The sequence below is a fragment of the Natrix helvetica genome, assembly GCF_964273705.1.
Source record: "Natrix helvetica genome assembly, chromosome: 1".
In the NCBI taxonomy this organism is placed as follows: Eukaryota; Metazoa; Chordata; class Lepidosauria; order Squamata; family Natricidae; genus Natrix; species Natrix helvetica.
This window is the reverse complement of record NC_138548.1, coordinates 250,814,002-250,831,607: the sequence shown is the minus strand read 5'-3', so window position 1 is coordinate 250,831,607 and position 17,606 is coordinate 250,814,002. Positions and strand designations below refer to the sequence as shown.

At 39.7% G+C, this 17,606-nt stretch overlaps 1 long non-coding RNA gene across 1 annotated transcript in view; it reads left to right on the top strand.

The window, feature by feature from the left end:
• Positions 1–17,606, top strand: part of LOC309383493 — a 140,342-nt gene that overhangs the window by 30,540 nt on the left and 92,196 nt on the right. The window contains exon 2 of the long non-coding RNA XR_014173860.1: positions 3,729–3,790. This is a non-coding gene — a long non-coding RNA (uncharacterized lncRNA). The remainder of the gene's footprint in view (positions 1–3,728; positions 3,791–17,606) is intronic.

Below are 17,606 nucleotides of genomic sequence, written 5' to 3'. Positions count from 1 at the left end.
AAAAATCATACATTATTATCATATAATATTGTATCATATTATTGAGCATGGACTGATGATCTTTTCCATTTTAACTTGATTCCAAATATTGTTGGTCTAAATTTGATGGTTTCACTGGAACTTTCCAATCCATAGTTACTATATGATTTCTTACAATCAATACTTTATTAGATTCTTATATTGATATTACTTTATGAATGAAATTACTTTATGAATCTTCCCAATATTGTCCATTTGGATATTTTTACTACATAATCATACACAGCAGCTGAATTCACACACCATGTCAAATGAAATCAACTCATGCTATGGTTTGGCATGATGTTATAAGAACAAAGCAAGCTGAACTGAAAGGCACAGTTATATTGTATGTGTCATCAGTTTAGTGCCATTGCATTACCATAATAACCCAAGTCCAGCCCCTGTGAATTCAGTTGGCCCTTATCTAGCACCAATTAAGCTTTGACCATTGGTTGACTATATTCTTATGTATACGTAACAATAATAAACTCTTCTGTGCTTTGAATTCAATAAATGTCCCTGGTTATTTGTGGCTGACAGGTGTATACAAATGTGTAGAACATTATGCAGATAGCCTTGAAGAAGATAGACAGCAGCTGTTGGAAAGCATGAGCTTAGCCCAGAAAGACATGAAGGGGTAAGAAAGAAGATCAAAATAGCCCCAGCCATACCACATCTCCTTAGCAGAAGAGGGATCTTTTTCAAGAATCTGTTACCCTAGTCCAGTGATGGCGAACCTTTTCGGTACAAGTGCTGAAAAGGGAGCATGTACTTGCTTTGCACACGTTCGTCTGGGCCACAATCCAGAAGAGGAACTGCCCAGAGGGCATGTGCATGCAGGAAAATAAAGTTCCAGTTTCCAGTGTGCAGATGTCTTTCAGTTATTGTGTTCATGCGCATGTGATGATCAGCTGGCCGATGCGCATGCTCACACCAGAAAACAGAAGACCAGCTCTTCCAGTTTCTAGCACTGTCACTTGCACGAAGGCCAGCTGATTGTCATGCCAGAAACCCAGAAGAGGAATGGGCAACACGGCACATGCCAGGCGACATGGCTCCACATGCTACTTCGGGCACATGTGCCATAGGGTCACCATCATGGCCTTATCTATACCAATATAGTGGTGTCTGTTTCTTGACCTGATCTTATCTCAAACAGCTGACAGAATATAACCATTGGTTTAGAGTAGATTTGATATACTTTGACACAAATGACCCAAAAAAGTCCCAGTTTGTTATATTCTATTAATTTATTTCCAGTAGAAACTATTTGTTTTGTAACTTCTGTAAATATACTTTCCTACTAATATCTTGGTAATATCTTATTAACCTTTGGCGTTGATTTATTTTAATTCAAGCTTTTAGATGCCTTGTTGTGCCATCCCCAAAGCAAAGTGCGTTGTTAGTAGGAAACTTTTATTTAAAACAGTTTTGAATTGCCTCTGGTAATTTTCTGGTATCTCATAAAGAAAGCACTTCACAATAAGACTTCATGAATTGATGAGAATTAGGGTGAATGCTGTAATTCTAAATATTGGCAGAGAGTGGATAAGGATAGGAGCTCCTATGTTACTTAAAATACATGCTAAAATTACCACAATGAAAATTGTTTCAAAATGAAATCACAGGACTTGTGATTTCAAAGCTATGCACTTTTGAATAAAATACTTTCAATCCACTAAAATGGAATAGCATTTTTCCGTTTGCTGATGATACCCAGTTATGACAGCCATTCCAGGCCTGGCAGAGGTGATGTCACAGTCCTGGTTGAATATGTGAAGGTTGTAGGTCTAGATTAGCTCAAACAGAACTGCTGTTGGTCAGTGATCATTCTTGCCTGAACTTGATCCCAACTTTGATTTTGCATTTCACTCCTTCCAAAGAAAGTAGCTGGACAATTTAGAAGTCCTCGTGGCTTATGTTAGAGCAGCAGCAATGGACAGAGATGACTTTTGCTCTGTTGCAGGCTTTCCTGATCTTGCTCTGGCAAGAATGTCTGATGCTCTCATCACTTCATATGTAGATGGTTGCTACTGTAATGATATGTGGGAATGACCTTGGGAGGCAGGAGGATCAGCCACAGACCGTCAACAACATCCTGTAAAAGTATCTAGAACACAGAGGAAAGCATTTCAGAAGGGACACTCCCAAGTTTCCAGAGAGTAAAAAGAAAGGAGGGGGGGAAATACTTTTTCAGGCTTGCAAAATTCTGTTAATATAACCTTACAATAAAAATAGAGCTAGTATTCCTGATTGTGTTTCTTGTCTGGGTTTTTTTTAAAAGGGCTAACAGTATGGAGCTGCCTTTGAAAACAACTCAAAAACTTCCATTCATAATTCAGTAGCTTGGAAAAACCTGCCTGATCACCTTCTCTACCCCAATGTAGCTATGTAATCCCTAAGGGAAAGAAAGGTTATGATCCACACAGAGGTGGGTTGCTCCCGGTTCGGCCCGGATCGGGCGAACTGGTAGTGGCAGTGGCAGGAGGCTCCACCCACCCACCAGGATGCTTCTGTGCATGTGTAGAAACTCCTGCGCATGCGCAGAAGAGTCACACGCACACACGAGTGAACCGGTAGTAAAAAAATGGAAACCCACCACTGATCCAAAACCAATGAGAAGTGAGGGCGTTGGGGTACCTTCTGTTCCCATCTCTTTGGGACCCTTTGCCTCTTGAGATAGGACTTGGCTTTCAAGAAGGCTCTAGATTTAGAGTTGTGGTTATTGGCTACACAGTCAGATGTTTAGACTGACATTTTTTGAGTCTGACATGTCCCAAATTCTTTGTGGAAGTAAGTGATCAACAGCTAAATCTGAAAACAAGTTCATATTAAAGACTCCAGATTAGCTGCAATACTGAGGCTCCAGTTTCCGTGGGGAAATCTGAGAGGTCCAGTAATATATATTTAAAAGTTTGGGCAAGCTTGTCTCCACATGGACATGTTAGTAAATTGAGTTGATGATAAAGAACTAGGGAGTTATTCCAAAAAGAACAGAATATCCCATTTTATTTGTTACAATTGCCAAATTCAAACTGACCAGGTTCAGCTCCACTGATGTATCGGAGAATAGAATTATTGTTCTGGCTAATTTGGCCCTCTATGAATACAGACTGCTCCAGTGGTGCAATTCAACCAGTTCTGTTTGGTTCAGATGAACCAGTAGCCGTGGCAGCGGGAGGCTCCACCTACCCACCGCCTACGCACCCAAATGTCATCACGTCCCGTTTTTGACACTCTGTGCATGTGTGGAAGGTTCTGTGCAGAGGTGGTGCCTGTGAGCAAAGGGGGTACACAAACCCACACGCTCACATTTGTGAACCGGTAGTGAAGGTAAGTTGATTTCACCCCTGGGCTGCTCCCTTCTTTGCTGGAGATATGTATGGAGAATGGAGTGAAGGGATCCGGTTTCCTACAACAGATTTCAAAGGAGGGGGGAGATGGTAGAAAGTGACATCATAGGCATCCTAATCTGATTGTGCAAATGATGACACAATTTATATAATTCGTATGTCAAAATCATTATGTACATTACGGTTTGTACCAGATTGTATTTGTTTTTAAAATGTTGAGCTCATTACCCCTCAGATATGGCCTTGTCCACATATTTAAAAAAACAAAAACCCTTCCCATTATTTACACTGGGGTAAACTGTCTTTCTTTTGTGTGAGTTCAATGTTTCATTTTTCTTTCCCTCTATCTTTCAGCAGCGAATAAACTATCAGATAAGTCCTTGCCAGAAGGCAGCCTTTGAAGGAGTCAAGAGCAGGTAGGGATTTCACTGAGTGTAACATCAAAGTGACAAGAATGCTTGTGTGTTTTACGATGACACAGGGGCTCAAGAATGTCTTTGTCCTGTCATACGGCGTAATTTCTCATCATGGTTTTGCCTGTAAGGTGGATTGTTTTGAATCAAGATAAAGGGCTGCTGCTGGGCTAATGGGAAATTAAACAAGGAAAAAAATTGATCCAGCACAGCATATGAGTTGTGAGACTTCTCATTCATATTTTAAAGTGCACTGAGTCATTAATGCTATTTGCTTGGGTCTGAAGCATAGATAAGAGGCAATGTCAGGAAGAGGGCCTAGACGCCAGACAGACGTTTGGTTTCTTCCTAAGAGTTTGGACAGAGAAAAGCTCAAGATGAGCATTCCATATGCAGAAGGAACTCAAGATAAGCCATAAATCTAAGACTCGGCATTCACCCAACTTCAAACTTTTCCTGATTGTTCCTATAAATTGTGTCCCTGGGCAAATAAGAATTCATGAAATTTCAGTAAAAGATTAGTTTTCTTTCTCTTAAATGTAGAGTAGAAGCCAAAATTAAGGCAATTCATTTTGATCATTCCCAAATAATAAATCTGTGCTCCCTATAACTGTGTTTACTGTTGTTTTTAGAAATGAGACCTCTTCTCTCTAGTATGTGACTTTCTTCTCTGCTTTGGGCAACATGTTCTTAGGGCACAAATTTTGTCCATTTTAGGATTGTTGTTTTTTCAAATTTGGAAAATATGCTACTTTCCAGTATATGTTTCATTTTTTTTCAATGTCTTTCAGCACTTCATTTGTGTTTCTGTGGACACTTCTTCCTCTTAGGTTCCTTTTAGTATTTACTAATCTGAATTGCATCATTCTAAGTGAGCCAAGGATTAAGAGAAATTTCAGGAGCAGCAGACTTCCTTTGTTAGCTTTGTAGGCACCTTTTTCAAGAGATTGGAGAGAGAAGCATGCACTTTAATACACACACACACACACACACACACACACACACACACAAGCTCTTGAGTCTGGTCTGATTTAATTCAACACTTCAGCTATATCTGTATTTGACTGACTCATCCAAGAGTCACTCAGGTATAGAAATGATTGTGATGAATCAAATAAATAAATAGATCTGAAATTATATCTGCATATACATTTGCTCTTAGCATAGATTTTGGTTCTTCACTAGGCCATTGAATAGAGCTGGTTCTGTGGAGTCGAATCCATTCCAAGGCTATTCATATTCGGTGACATGACATTATAGTGAATGTTAATCTTCTCTGATGAAAATCAAGTTTCCAGCTCTCATGCTTACAGAGAAATTGTTACCATTTTGCAGGCAATTGAAATTATGAAACTTACTGCAGAAAGGAAGAAAAACAGCCTACATCCAGATCAATTTTAGAAGTGAAGTATGAAAAACATTGAGGGGAGGAAGGGGGGGATAGATATCCAGGGAGTGTGAGCTGCGGAATAACAAGATTTTTATAGCAAACTCCATTATAAAAGAGAGAAAGAGAATGATAAGAAATAAGTGATTCTCCAGTACTGTGTGTGGAAAACCTTCAAGGATCCAAGCTGATGACTGATTTCACATGTGAATCTGAAGACTGAAAACAGTGATTGACCTAACTAGAGGGGCTTAGCTCAGCTTCCGTTCTGCTTCAAAGAGAAAATTGGCATCCTATCTCACTTGTAGTATTGTTCTGGAATAAATGTCTCTTAGCTTGAATGTTCTGATCACTGATCTACCTCATGGAGGGACAGGTACTTGGCTGGCTTTTAATTCTTTAGTTATGCCGCTGGATAAATATAAGTGATCACATAGTTGTGGGGAAAGGGACAATTATTTCTCCATAATATTGAATGGAGAGATAATTTCTGACATCCTGTGAGTAACTGCCATTTATATGTGCGAACACAGTAGCTGTTGTGTGAAAAGCCAATGTTCTTTTTATCTTTGTAACAATGACCAAGGTTCATGTCATCAATGAATGTTATATATTTGTATCTCTTTTCCCTGACTAGTTGTGAAGAATCAAAAAGTAACAACTACTTACACACTGCAGTAAAATCACCACAGATTTAGTGACATAGTAACAATAATAGTTTTACATTGGTGCACTGATAATAGAAGAGAAGAGAATTCTTTATTGGCCAAGTGTGGTTGGTGCATATGCTCTCAGTGTACATAAAGAAAAATAAAATACATTCATAAAGAATCATAAGATACAACACTTAGTAATAGTCAAAGGTTACTAATAAGCAATCAAATTGTATTAGGTACAATGTGTTGTTCCTGTATTTGTACTAGGAATAAATAAAACAATATAAATTGTAAAGATACAAGCAACATGGTTATAGTCATAAGTGGGAAGAGATAGGTACTAGGAAGGAAGAGAAAAATACTAGTAATACAGTCTTAGTAAATAATTCAACAGTGTTGTAGACATTAGTTGTTTAGTGTTGCAGCAAATGCTTCTACTACATGTGTAAAGTTTGTCAGACTTAAATGATTTTCCATTTTTGCAAGCTGCTGAGATTTATGCTGTGGCCAAATATTCTTTGAGTGGCCCATTACAATATCAAGTACTCATTATTAATATTATGATTATAATAACATTTTTCCCAGCAGAATAGAGACGGCAATTCCAGATGTTGGCTAATCTTGAAAAAACTAAATAGTTTCAGACTTGGTTAGTACTTGACCAGAAATGCACAATCTCAATGCTGGAAAATAATATCTTAACAGAAACCTCTGGCTTGAGAGAAGGTGCTTTAGAGGAAACATGAATATTTACCTTATAGTGACTAATGAATGAGGAAATTGAGTCTCAAGTGGCTGTCTAAGGCTAATAACACTGACTCTTCAGCATCTCATGATCTAGTGACCACAGGGGAATACTAAGGGATAGACAGAGAGTTCAGGGTTTATTCTGTGCCCCCCCACCCCTCTGTATTTAAGACTCTGCTTGCTCTTTGTCAAAGAAACTGCTAAGAAATGACCTGCTGATGTCATTTTTTTTCTACCTTCCTTCCCAGGCACATGCACACGAATACATACAGAGCACAAACTCCTTGGCACTTCTTACCTACCTTAGTGTAATCCTATAATGTATCGCCTGTAAATAAGCCTTCTTTCTTCACTAATGATTGCTTAGGTCAGATTTCTGTTCTCAGGAACATTCAAATGCACATAAAAAATATTTCAACTTTCAGCAAATTCCTCTTTTCTCTTTTTGCAATGCTATGGAAGAAAACAGTGCCTTCTTTCATGCCAAGGATTAATTGAAAAGGTGAATTCTTCTCCAAATTGATCAGGGACTCAGCATTAGGCTTCTCTCAGCTGACAAGGCAAAGTACTGCAATCTTTTAAAAATATTTGTTAGGCATTATATATATATGCCTAGGCAGGAAATAGAAGACTTCTAGTGTCCCTTCCAACTCTGTTATTCTATTCTAACATCAGCACTACTTGTTGGGAGTAGAGTTTGCTCCCATTTTACATTCCAGTAGTTTGTCCTGTCAGTGTTGGTGGAATGGTCTTAGTGGTTTCTTTGGTTAGGATGTTTACTGTTAGCTTGTTTGGAAGTTCCTTGACTGGGATATTGTTTACTTATTGATTGTTGGTCTAATGTTACTCTTGTTGAGCCCTGCTCACCTGGGTGCTGCTTGCTGGTGAGGATGTTGATTGTCTTATTTTCAATGGTGTGTAAACATTGTTTATGTCCCTGATGATGTCACCTAGTTTGGTTAATGAAAAAACAACAACAACCAAGCCCAGAGAGCACCAAGGTTTAAATTAATGGCATGCATGAATTTCCCACTATATTCAAGATAGAATTAATTTAATAAGTGATACAAAAATAAATAAGTGTGTATTTCTAGAATCTGAAGCTGAGCTACAGTACTACCTTGACCTCAGTAAACCTGTTGGGAATTAGGAGAGACCAAAAGGAAGTGCCTTAAATCACAGTGATCCTAAACTATTAGCTACCCCTTTGATTTTAGTGTCCCCTCACTCTGAGCAGTTGTGTGACAATTGCCTCTGATCTAAATAATTATTTCCATTATGAAAAACACCAATGAAATAATGCTTTGTACTTCCTTTTCAAGCACACATACACACTGATCAATTTTGTTGCATTGAGAAAGGTTATTTATAAAAAATCATTTTTGGTGTATTTTCAGCTATTGACTCCCATGACTGCTTGGACAAATCCCTGCAATTTTCCTTGCCGAGGTTTTTTTTTTTGGGGGGGGGAACCCTGCTACCTAGGGCTAAGGAAGTATGGCCTATCTGGCTCCATGCCCAAGGGAAGACTAGAACTTACAATCTCCTGGTTTCTAGCCTGATGTCTTAAACACTACACCCAATAGGCTCTCTATAAAGCCTTTCTTTATGCAATTTATGTATTTATTAAATGTATATACCATCCATCTCCCTGATACAATTACTCTGGTCAATTCCTATCAGCCGGTTTGCATTCCCCCCCCCCCTCACATCTATTGAACGCTACAGAGACAGTTGCAAATTCCAGAATATGCTATACCTCCTGAAAAATAGAATTACCAGCTACTTGAGAGGAAAAATAAAATAAAATAGGTTTTAAAGCAATGTTGCTCCTTTAAAAAGAAGCATTGACTTCTGTGGCATATGGTGAGCATTCATTCATTCATACATCTTGATCTTGCATGCAAATTTCATTCCAGTGCAACTATTTTATGTTGTTCCCATGATGAACTTTGTGGTAAATGGATCTAATTGAATCATTATATAAAATCTAATCTCAGCTCTCTGTGTTGTTTACTAGTACTATATAAGGAGCCTGATTTCTTTAAACACAAAGGGCAATATCATGAGTTTTCAGAATTTATCATGGGGGGAAAAATAACAGAGGTCTTCTAGTGACTTGTATCGACTTTTTCCTTTATTATTAGTGTAAAAAGAATAGAAAGATATTATTGTTTGAATGACTGATTTTTCCAGTTTGATAATTAAGTGATGCCCTTAATGCACACAAATAGGCCTACTGTTCTCTGCCCCTCTCTCTCCACTTCCATTGTCTTCTTCACAGGAAGATAGAAAGTAGCCCGTTTCTTTGTGACCTAATTGCTCTACCATTCCAAGATTAATTCTCTGCTGAAATGACAGGGCGCCTATCCTAAAATGTAGCTGCAATTAAATTCCCCAAAGAGTTAATCAAGGGTTCCAATTAAAAGTAAGTTGGCAACCTGTCATGGCCAGCAAAATCTGGGTTTTCATTCCAGTGTCTTCAGATCCCCTTTTTCCTTTGAAACAGGGTAGATAGATCTCAAGCTGTCATCTGTCTTACATTATGACCCCTATGCCAATATCTCATGGTGGTTTTAAATCACTGGTTTCAAATCTTCATGTCTTCAGTAGTCAAGGACTGCCTAATTCCCACCTGGGGAAAAAAGGATCCCCCCCTTTATTTTACTAGCTTTTTAAGTTCATTTTCAACTTCCTTGCCTTAATGACACATCTTCTGTGTATGAAACTTATTTTTTGCTCTTTTGAAAACTTAGGTTGCCACCTTTAAGTAGTTTCTATATCTGGAAGGTCCTTTACCTTTACCTTTATTTCGATTTTTATACCGCCCCCTCTCCCCAAAGGGACTTGGGGCGGTGTACAGTCAAATAAAACAGATAAAATGGAATACAAAAATACAAACATAAAAACATAGAAGAGGAGGCAATACGACACTGTACAAAGTAAAGTAGATAAAAACAGTATTTCAACAATCCTAAAAAATACCCAATTAAAATTACCCAGTTAAAATATATCTGCCAGGAGGTATAATAAGGTTATGAATGGTCCAGCCCGGCTAAACGGAACAGGTGAGTCTTCAGTTTTCGTCGAAAGGAGGGAAAGTCGGTGGTGGTTCTGATATCGGTCATGTGACAGACTAGCCAATGATGTTTACTTTCTTCATTCTTTCACAGGCAGAATGAAAGGTATTCAGTAAATGTATTGCAATAAATCTAGTTTTCCCATTAGGTGGAAATAGATAGCTGCCTTAGATAATGCCATAAGATATTATTATTATTATGGCAATATCTGTGTCTACCTTGATACCTACCCGGAATTCCGTAACTAGGAAGTCCAAGTTATTCTCCAAAGTTGATGAACTTGTCCGTTGAATCAGGTACTAAAATGTCATGTTTGGCCTTGCTAAAGTGGAAGAATAAATTCCAGCAAGTCAACTAAATATCAGGAAATATCAATCTCCATCATTTCTTACCTATTCTTTAGTAGCTCATTCAAGAATAAAAACATAAATAAGCAACATGTAAACCACAATAATTGAGTTAAATTCTGAGACATTTTGGCTGCTTCCAGAAGACATTGCCTTGAATTACTTAGTCTGAGATCAAATGTGTGAGGTTTTTTTATTTCTTTTTTAAAAAAAACAGTTGTTTTACTACTACTATTTGATATTGTTTCTAAGAGAGTTAGAACAGGGACAGTAAATTAATTTAATTAATAAAAAATGAAGCAAGCAAGCAAGCAAGCAAGCAAGCAAGCAAGCAAGCAAGCAAGCAAGCAAGCAAGAAAGAAAGAAAGAAAGAAAGAAAGAAAGAAAGAAAGAAAGAAAGAAAGAAAGAAAGAAAGAAAGAAATGTTTAAAGTATATGGGGGATTGTTGAAACATGCTAAAATGTTTGGACCCAGATTGTTGGGGGCAATATGGTGACTCTGTAAGCCACTTAGAGAGGGCTGTAAAGCACTGGGAAGCTGTATATAAGTCTAAGTGCTATTGCTATTGAAGTGAAGAGAGAGGAATACCATATTTTTCAGAGTATAAGACACACATTTTTCCCTTTAAAAAGAAGGTGAAAATATGGATGCATCTTATACACTGAATATAGCATTTTGGGACTCCCAAAACCCCGCCCCCTTTGCAAAAAAATGGCCATGCATAGCCTTTAGGAGGCTTGTAGAGTGCTCCTGGGGGCCTGGGGAGGGCAAAAATGAGCAAAAAAAATGGGCCATTTTTTGCTTGTTTTTGCCCCCACCCCCACCCCAGGAGCACTCTATAAGCCTCCTAAAGGCTATGCACACCCTTTTTTGAAAAAAGAATGGGCCTGTTTTCGCAAAAAACAGTCCATTTTTTGCTCATTTTTGCCCCCCACCCAGCTCCCAGGAGCACTCTACAAGCCTCCTAAAGGTTATTCGTGCCCTTCTTTTGACAAAAATGGGCCCGTTTTCATGAAAAACGGGCCATTTTGGGGAGGTCTGCAGAGTGCAAAAACTTTTTTTTTAAATTTGCCTCTTCAAAATCTTGGTGTGTCTTATACTCTGGTGCATCTTATACTCCGAAAAATACAATCAATAGGATAAAAGAAGGATTAGTTAGATATTTCACCACTGAAATTATACAACCTGCCTGCTAAAGGGCAGCAGCTGTAAGGTTGTATGTCAAGATTTTAACCTAGCATCTCCAACAAACCAATTTATATATTTAGAACTGTAAAGGAATAAAGCTACTGTACTCAGTTTGGAACATGAAATGACAGAAAAATAAAGCTGCTTCTTTCTTCCTCTTTCTCCAAAACCTCCACCCCACCCTTTTAATAAAGTATTGAGTCTTTGTAATATGTTTTCATTCAACGTGTAGTTAGCTTTTCACTTGGGAGGCCCAACAACCTAACAATCCTGCTTACATGGATAACTGGAATACAGTAGCTGAATGAGCAATATGGTTGGCTTCGAGCAATATTTGTGATTGCAAAGAGTGTGGAGGCGGGGGGGGGGGGAGAATGCCTTCAAATCCTGGAAGATGTTGCTGGCCGGTAATTGGTAGCTCATAGGACTTAATGCACCATTAACACGTGACAGGGCAGGTGATACAAGTCACTGCAATAGCTTTTCCTGTGCCATTCCAATGGTTTTAAAATCTGTTTAATTAATGCTCCATAGTCGTAATTGCCTTTTTAACTGTGTAGCAACAGAAGATTAGAATTAGAATCTTTCATGCCCAATGGTAAATATATTCCAGGGAATGGGGCATTTTTCAGGGAAGCCTGAAAGGAAGCGTGTACTATTCTTAAAAAGGAGTGAAGGGAAATGCCTTCCAAGTGTAACATTCTTCCAGTGGGCTTCTTTGAATCCACAGTAGACCACAATCCAAGGCTGATGGATGGGGCTGGGGGGGGGGGAGGCTGGGACTGAAACATTTTCTCTCTCTCAATGGCCTCAAGATGATACAGAAGCAGCCTAAAAAGAAGTTGAAAAGGGATGGAGAGAGGCATTGTTGAAGTGCAGTGAAAGCCCAGGAAGGGGAAGGGAAAGAGGGATGGGTCGGGGGGAGAAGGCAGAATGGAAAGAAACAATGGGGGGGAGCTGGGAGACACACACACACCCCAGCTTCCTCCCATTGGAAGTGTGATCCTACTGCGGTGCCCATTAGCCACTGGAAGGGAGGTGAAGTGGGGGGTTGGAGTGCAGGGAAGGTTGAACCTCCCAGGCTGAGCTTAGAGGCTCCCCTTCTGCTTTCTGCCTCGCTATGCTGCAGTTGCAGATTTCTGAGCAGGGCAGCAGTAAGGAAAATGGATATGTAGAATAGGCAGAACTCCCTCTAGGCAGGAAGGAAGCGCAGACCTATAGAAAGCTGCAAACACAAACACTCACCATCCCTACACTTTGCTTTGGACGCTGTGGTGGGGATTGGGGGAGGGGGGAAGAGACCAGAGGTATCAAAGGAAGAGCACCCCGCGTATTCGTCAGCGGGGAAGCACGTTCACATCGTTCTTCCCTTGCCTTCTGCCAAAGACTGTCTGGTTTTAATAACCATAAATCAGGTCTGGCTCGTGCACTCGCTGACAGTTCCAGGGAGGAAAATCGGGGAGGACGGGGGAGGGAAAGAAAAACCCTGGCCTAATGATAATAAAAAAGAGAAATAAAACAAAAAATGTCCCTGAGCTGCAAATATGAGCAAGAAGACAATAGCAAGATGGCTTTCTTTATCTTCCAGAGCCTTGCCATGTTGCCTATAAAGAAGGGAAGTTGGACTCTCTGTCACTTTGCCTGGCTGCTGAATAGAGCAGCTCAGAGGGGGGAAATTAATTCCCCGATCTGCAAATATCAAGAAGAAAGGGAGAGGGGAGTGAGGTGTGCAAGCATATTGCTAATTCCAGGGCTTCTTTAAAGGAGGAAAGAAATTAATCAGAGTCATTAAGGCCTCAGATGGAGGAAAATGAGTTAACTATTCCAGGCTCAGCTAGTTTTAGTTGGCTGGTTGATTCAAAAGCCCAGCTAAAGGAAGTTCCCTTCTCTACCAATATTGGGGGCCTGGGTTGAAATGAAGACATTCTGATAAACACACCCACGTGTCCCCATTTCATAAAAAATGGGAAATTGCTTGCTTCCTGCCCATCCCATTCTTCAGCCATTAATTGACATCTGCTAATTGCCCCTAGAGGCTGCAGCATGTCAGCAGGAGACTTGAAGGCATTGCAAAGGATGGAAAGAGAAGAGTTAAATCTCAGGATTTTTAGATAAAAGGGCACAGAATCTGAAGCAATGAGCTCAGCATGTGTTGTGGCCCAGCAGCAGCCGGCTGAGCTGTTGGTGGACTATGACAGTAATGACCATTATGGGACTGCTCTGGAGGATGAGGAAGACTCTGGAGGGTGTTTGGAGTCAGAGCAGGAACTAGAGAGGCCTGTTGGCCACCAGGTGGCATCTGAGTCAGGGAGCAGTGGGGAGAAACAGAGGGAGGTTGTCCCTGATGTGCGTGTGCGTATAGCTGAGAGGAGAAGCGAGCAGCTGTGGAGATGACGTCATAGAAGGAAATAGGGACAGCTGGCTACGGTTGTGGCCCCTCCCAAAGAGTTTATAGGTGGAGCGACGGGAGGGGACTCTTTGCAGGAAACAACTAGCCCATTGAGAGAGCATTTCGTAAGTCTAATCCTGGTTTCTTGAAGATAGCGTTCTAGGCTCCTAGCCAAGGGGTGGCTTTATCTCTGTAATTAGTCATGGCAGACAGTCAAGCCTGTGTCTGCATATTCATTAGAATCACGGGACAGAACAGCATGTATGGCATTTTTCCTGAATATGGTTGGTCCATCATATTTCATGATAAATCAAATGGACCTTAATTAAGTGAAACCTAGGAAAATGGAAATTATGGCTATTAACCACATTCAGAATAAAACTACATTCAAGCCTTAGTAGGTAACAGGAACACTTACCGGTAACTGACCTTTTCTCTGTGCACCTGTTAAGCAGCTTTGGCTAAGATAGTATTTAGATGGGATTCCACCAAAGTATACTCTGATTAGCCAGAAGTGTCTGTAGAGTATATATTAAAAAGGCAAGATGTTAGCCATGATGGGTAATTGAAGCAGGTTTTTTTTTATGCAAGATACACATAAAATTAAGCAGAGCTGTAATTATATACAATACAATACAATACAATACAATACAATAGTAGAGTTGGAAGGGACCTTGGAGGTCTTCTAGTCCAACCCCCTGCCCAGGCAGGAAACCCTATACCGTTTCAGACAAATAGCTATCCAACATCTTCTTAAAGACTTCCAGTGTTGGGGCATTCACAACTTCTGGAGGCAAGCAGTTCCACTGATTAATTGTTCTAACTGTCAGGAAATTTCTCCTCAGTTCTAAGTTGCATCTCTCCTTGATTAGTTTCCACCCATTGCTTCTTGTTCTACCCTCAGTTGCCTTGGAGAATAGTTTGACTCCCTCTTCTTTGTGGCAACCCCTGAGATATTGGAACAATACTATCATGTCTCCCCTAGTCCTTCTTTCTCTTAAGCTAAACATACCCAGTTCTTCCTAATTGCCCCATTGCAGCTGCAATCTTGATTTTTTTTAAAAAAAATCATGCTTTAAGGACATCTCTGGTAGAGACTAGAATGGGAAATTGTAAACTAGGCTAGAAGAAGCCCACTTCTCTACTATGGCCAAGAAACCCTGCATGATGATGCCCATATATCTCTAAGACTCAACAACTTTTCTGTTTTCTTAAAAGGAAAATTATATAGCTACCATTCTACCTTATTTTTTTTCTTTAAAAGATTCAAAATTCATATTTCCTAAAAAGATATGATGACAAGATCTGTTAAATACTGTAGGTGGAAATGGTAAAAATGGAATAAAACTGAGAAATGCATTTTTCGTTTTACGGTAATTTAGCAAATTATCCCAATTGCTTGGTGAATGATGTGCAACATGGAATAACTCAAAGGACGTGTGTACAAAGGACATTTTGCAATAAAGCAGAGAACCTGCCCCTGCAATACAGTTAAAATGTCGCTGCCATGTATGGACAAGCATGCATATGCATATAAAAATGAGGGATTATGAAGCAAATGTATTCAAAGCTGAGGGATCAAAAATCAGTCTCCCAGCAATAGCCCATTCTGTTGCTGGAAACTGTGTATTTGAGAAGAAAATTTCACATCACCTTTGTTCATGTAAAGCAAAGATGCCAGCATTGTTTGTATCTGCATAAATCTCTCTATAGAAAGGAAAAGAACCCAGAGTTGTGAACAAAACTCAGGGGTCGTGGGCTAGACTTCATCTGGGATTGTATGTAGCTAATATTCCAGTTAAATAAATACATTTTGCTAATTGGATTACTCAGAGAGCATAATATGTACTGGATTTTCAACATGATGCTAATGAATTGTGTGAAGAACTTAATCATGTTAGCTTGCAAAAGGCTTGTAAAAGATGAAATTAAAAAATAAGCAGAAACTGACATCTACTGCATTTCCTAGCGCGTTCTCTCTTTTTTTGTCATCCTTCTTACTCTTCGTTTCAGCTTTCTCTGGCTGTGTGTGTTTAATCTGTTTGCGATTAAGGAGGCTGGGGTGATTGAATAGACTCTGGAGGACAAAGTGATCCCCTTCTTGCAATTGTCTCTCCTGTTTATGCTGATTGATATCAAGATAGAAAGAGCAAGACCTTAAGCTGTCTTTTAGAGGCAAAGAGGATAGCTGCTTACTTTCCTGGACATATTTTGATGGAGATGCGTGAGTCTGTCACTCAAAGAGGCACAGGTTCAACTATCAGGTTAGGTCACATTAAAAAGAGTGAATTGAATTGGAAAATGCCCCTGGGATACCGAACCTAGCAAAATGGAGTGGGGAAAGCCTAAAGGTAGACGCATACTGGAGAGGTGCATTCATGTCCATGTATCAACAGATGGTTGGGACAAGCTTGCGTAGCAGATGCTTTTTGTACCAACTGCCTTGGGGATACTCTCCCCACTCCTTACTTTTCTAGGACCAGTATAATCATGGCTGATATTAAACTCTCACACAACAGGCAGAGGCAGATGGCTTGGGTTGCAGTTGCTGCTATCTCTGGAGCTCTCCCAAATTCCTGGATCAATCCTATTATGTTAGCTTGACAGTCCCTTGGGCTGTTACCTTGGAATCAGCCACATCTTCCTTGTCCTGGGAGACTGTTGATTCAGGGATATTAGCTTCTCTGAAAACTGGGATCCTTGACAGTGTAAACAAGCCCCTGAAGGAATAGAGATTTCCATCAGCAGTTGCAAGTGATAAATGTGCTGTTAGGTAGAGATAACTTGTAGCCCAGTCAATAGAATAACCCTGGGAGTTATATATAACCTGGTATGTATTATTTATGTGACAGCTTTTTTTCCTTGGCAGCGTTCTTTCTCCCTTTCTCTTTTCATTGAAATACAGCTCCATCCAAGAACTGACTCAATTTTTACTACTTAAATGTAGGTGTGGCTTTTGTGCAGTGCCATCCATGGTGAGATGGTCCATATTTATCCCGTCTCTCTGTTTTCCAATTAGCCATTTGTGGACCCACCCGTTAAGCTGCCTGGGGAGGGACAAAATGCTAACAGTATTGAGGGACAAGTAAGCAGTATCACTTTCATGCCCATTACTTGATTAACTTTCTTCTCTGAAGAGCTAATCAATCACTGTGCAAATTATGTGCCACTTAGCAAATTTGGGTAATGTGGTTTCATCCAAAAATGCTTTTGCTTCCCTCCCTGGCCCCGCTTTCTAGCTGGAGCTCTGCTTACCTGACCAAGCAGTTTTGCCCCTTTTCTGAAATGTTCTGCTAAGCCTCATTAATCTGATATCTGTATTACATATTTTAATATTTTATGACCTATTTGCTATCTCACCTCCCTGGGATCGCTGGCATGGAGGGCACTGAGCAAATATTTTAAATGAATTGGTAATACAAAAGAGGCTCTCAGAGAATAGAAAATTTGTGAAATAGACTCTTGCGTTTTGACACACCAATGAAATGCTAGCCTGCGAATCAGAACTTAATTCAGAAACAGAAACCTTAGAACCATTACTACTAACGTGAACAAGCATCTGTCCATCCCTGTGCCTAGTAATCTTATGAACTGGCCACAAAACAAGAAACAACATTCCCAATCTGAGAAGGTGAATTATGCACAAAGAGGCCAAGGCACAATTCAGGTTCAGTTATTGGCTGCCTTGTATGCAGTCAGGCTAAAATTTTGTATGCCTGTCAGGGAGGGTATAAATGTGTACAAATCCCAGCCCAAATACTCCAGTTAGACGGCTCTTCAATTGGTTTTTGTTCATTTAGAGATAACATTTGAAATAATTGCCTCAAATGAATGAATGAATGAATGAACGATAATTGCCATACTTTGTATACATCATTGGAAAACCCAGTTTTATTTACATATAGGCTCTTTGTTTTCTCTTCCCTGATGTCCATACACAAAATGTCTTCTTCGTTTTTTTCTTACACTGCAACTTTTCTTCCTCCAAAGACGTTTTCCCAATGATTCTCTTTCCTTTTTCTCC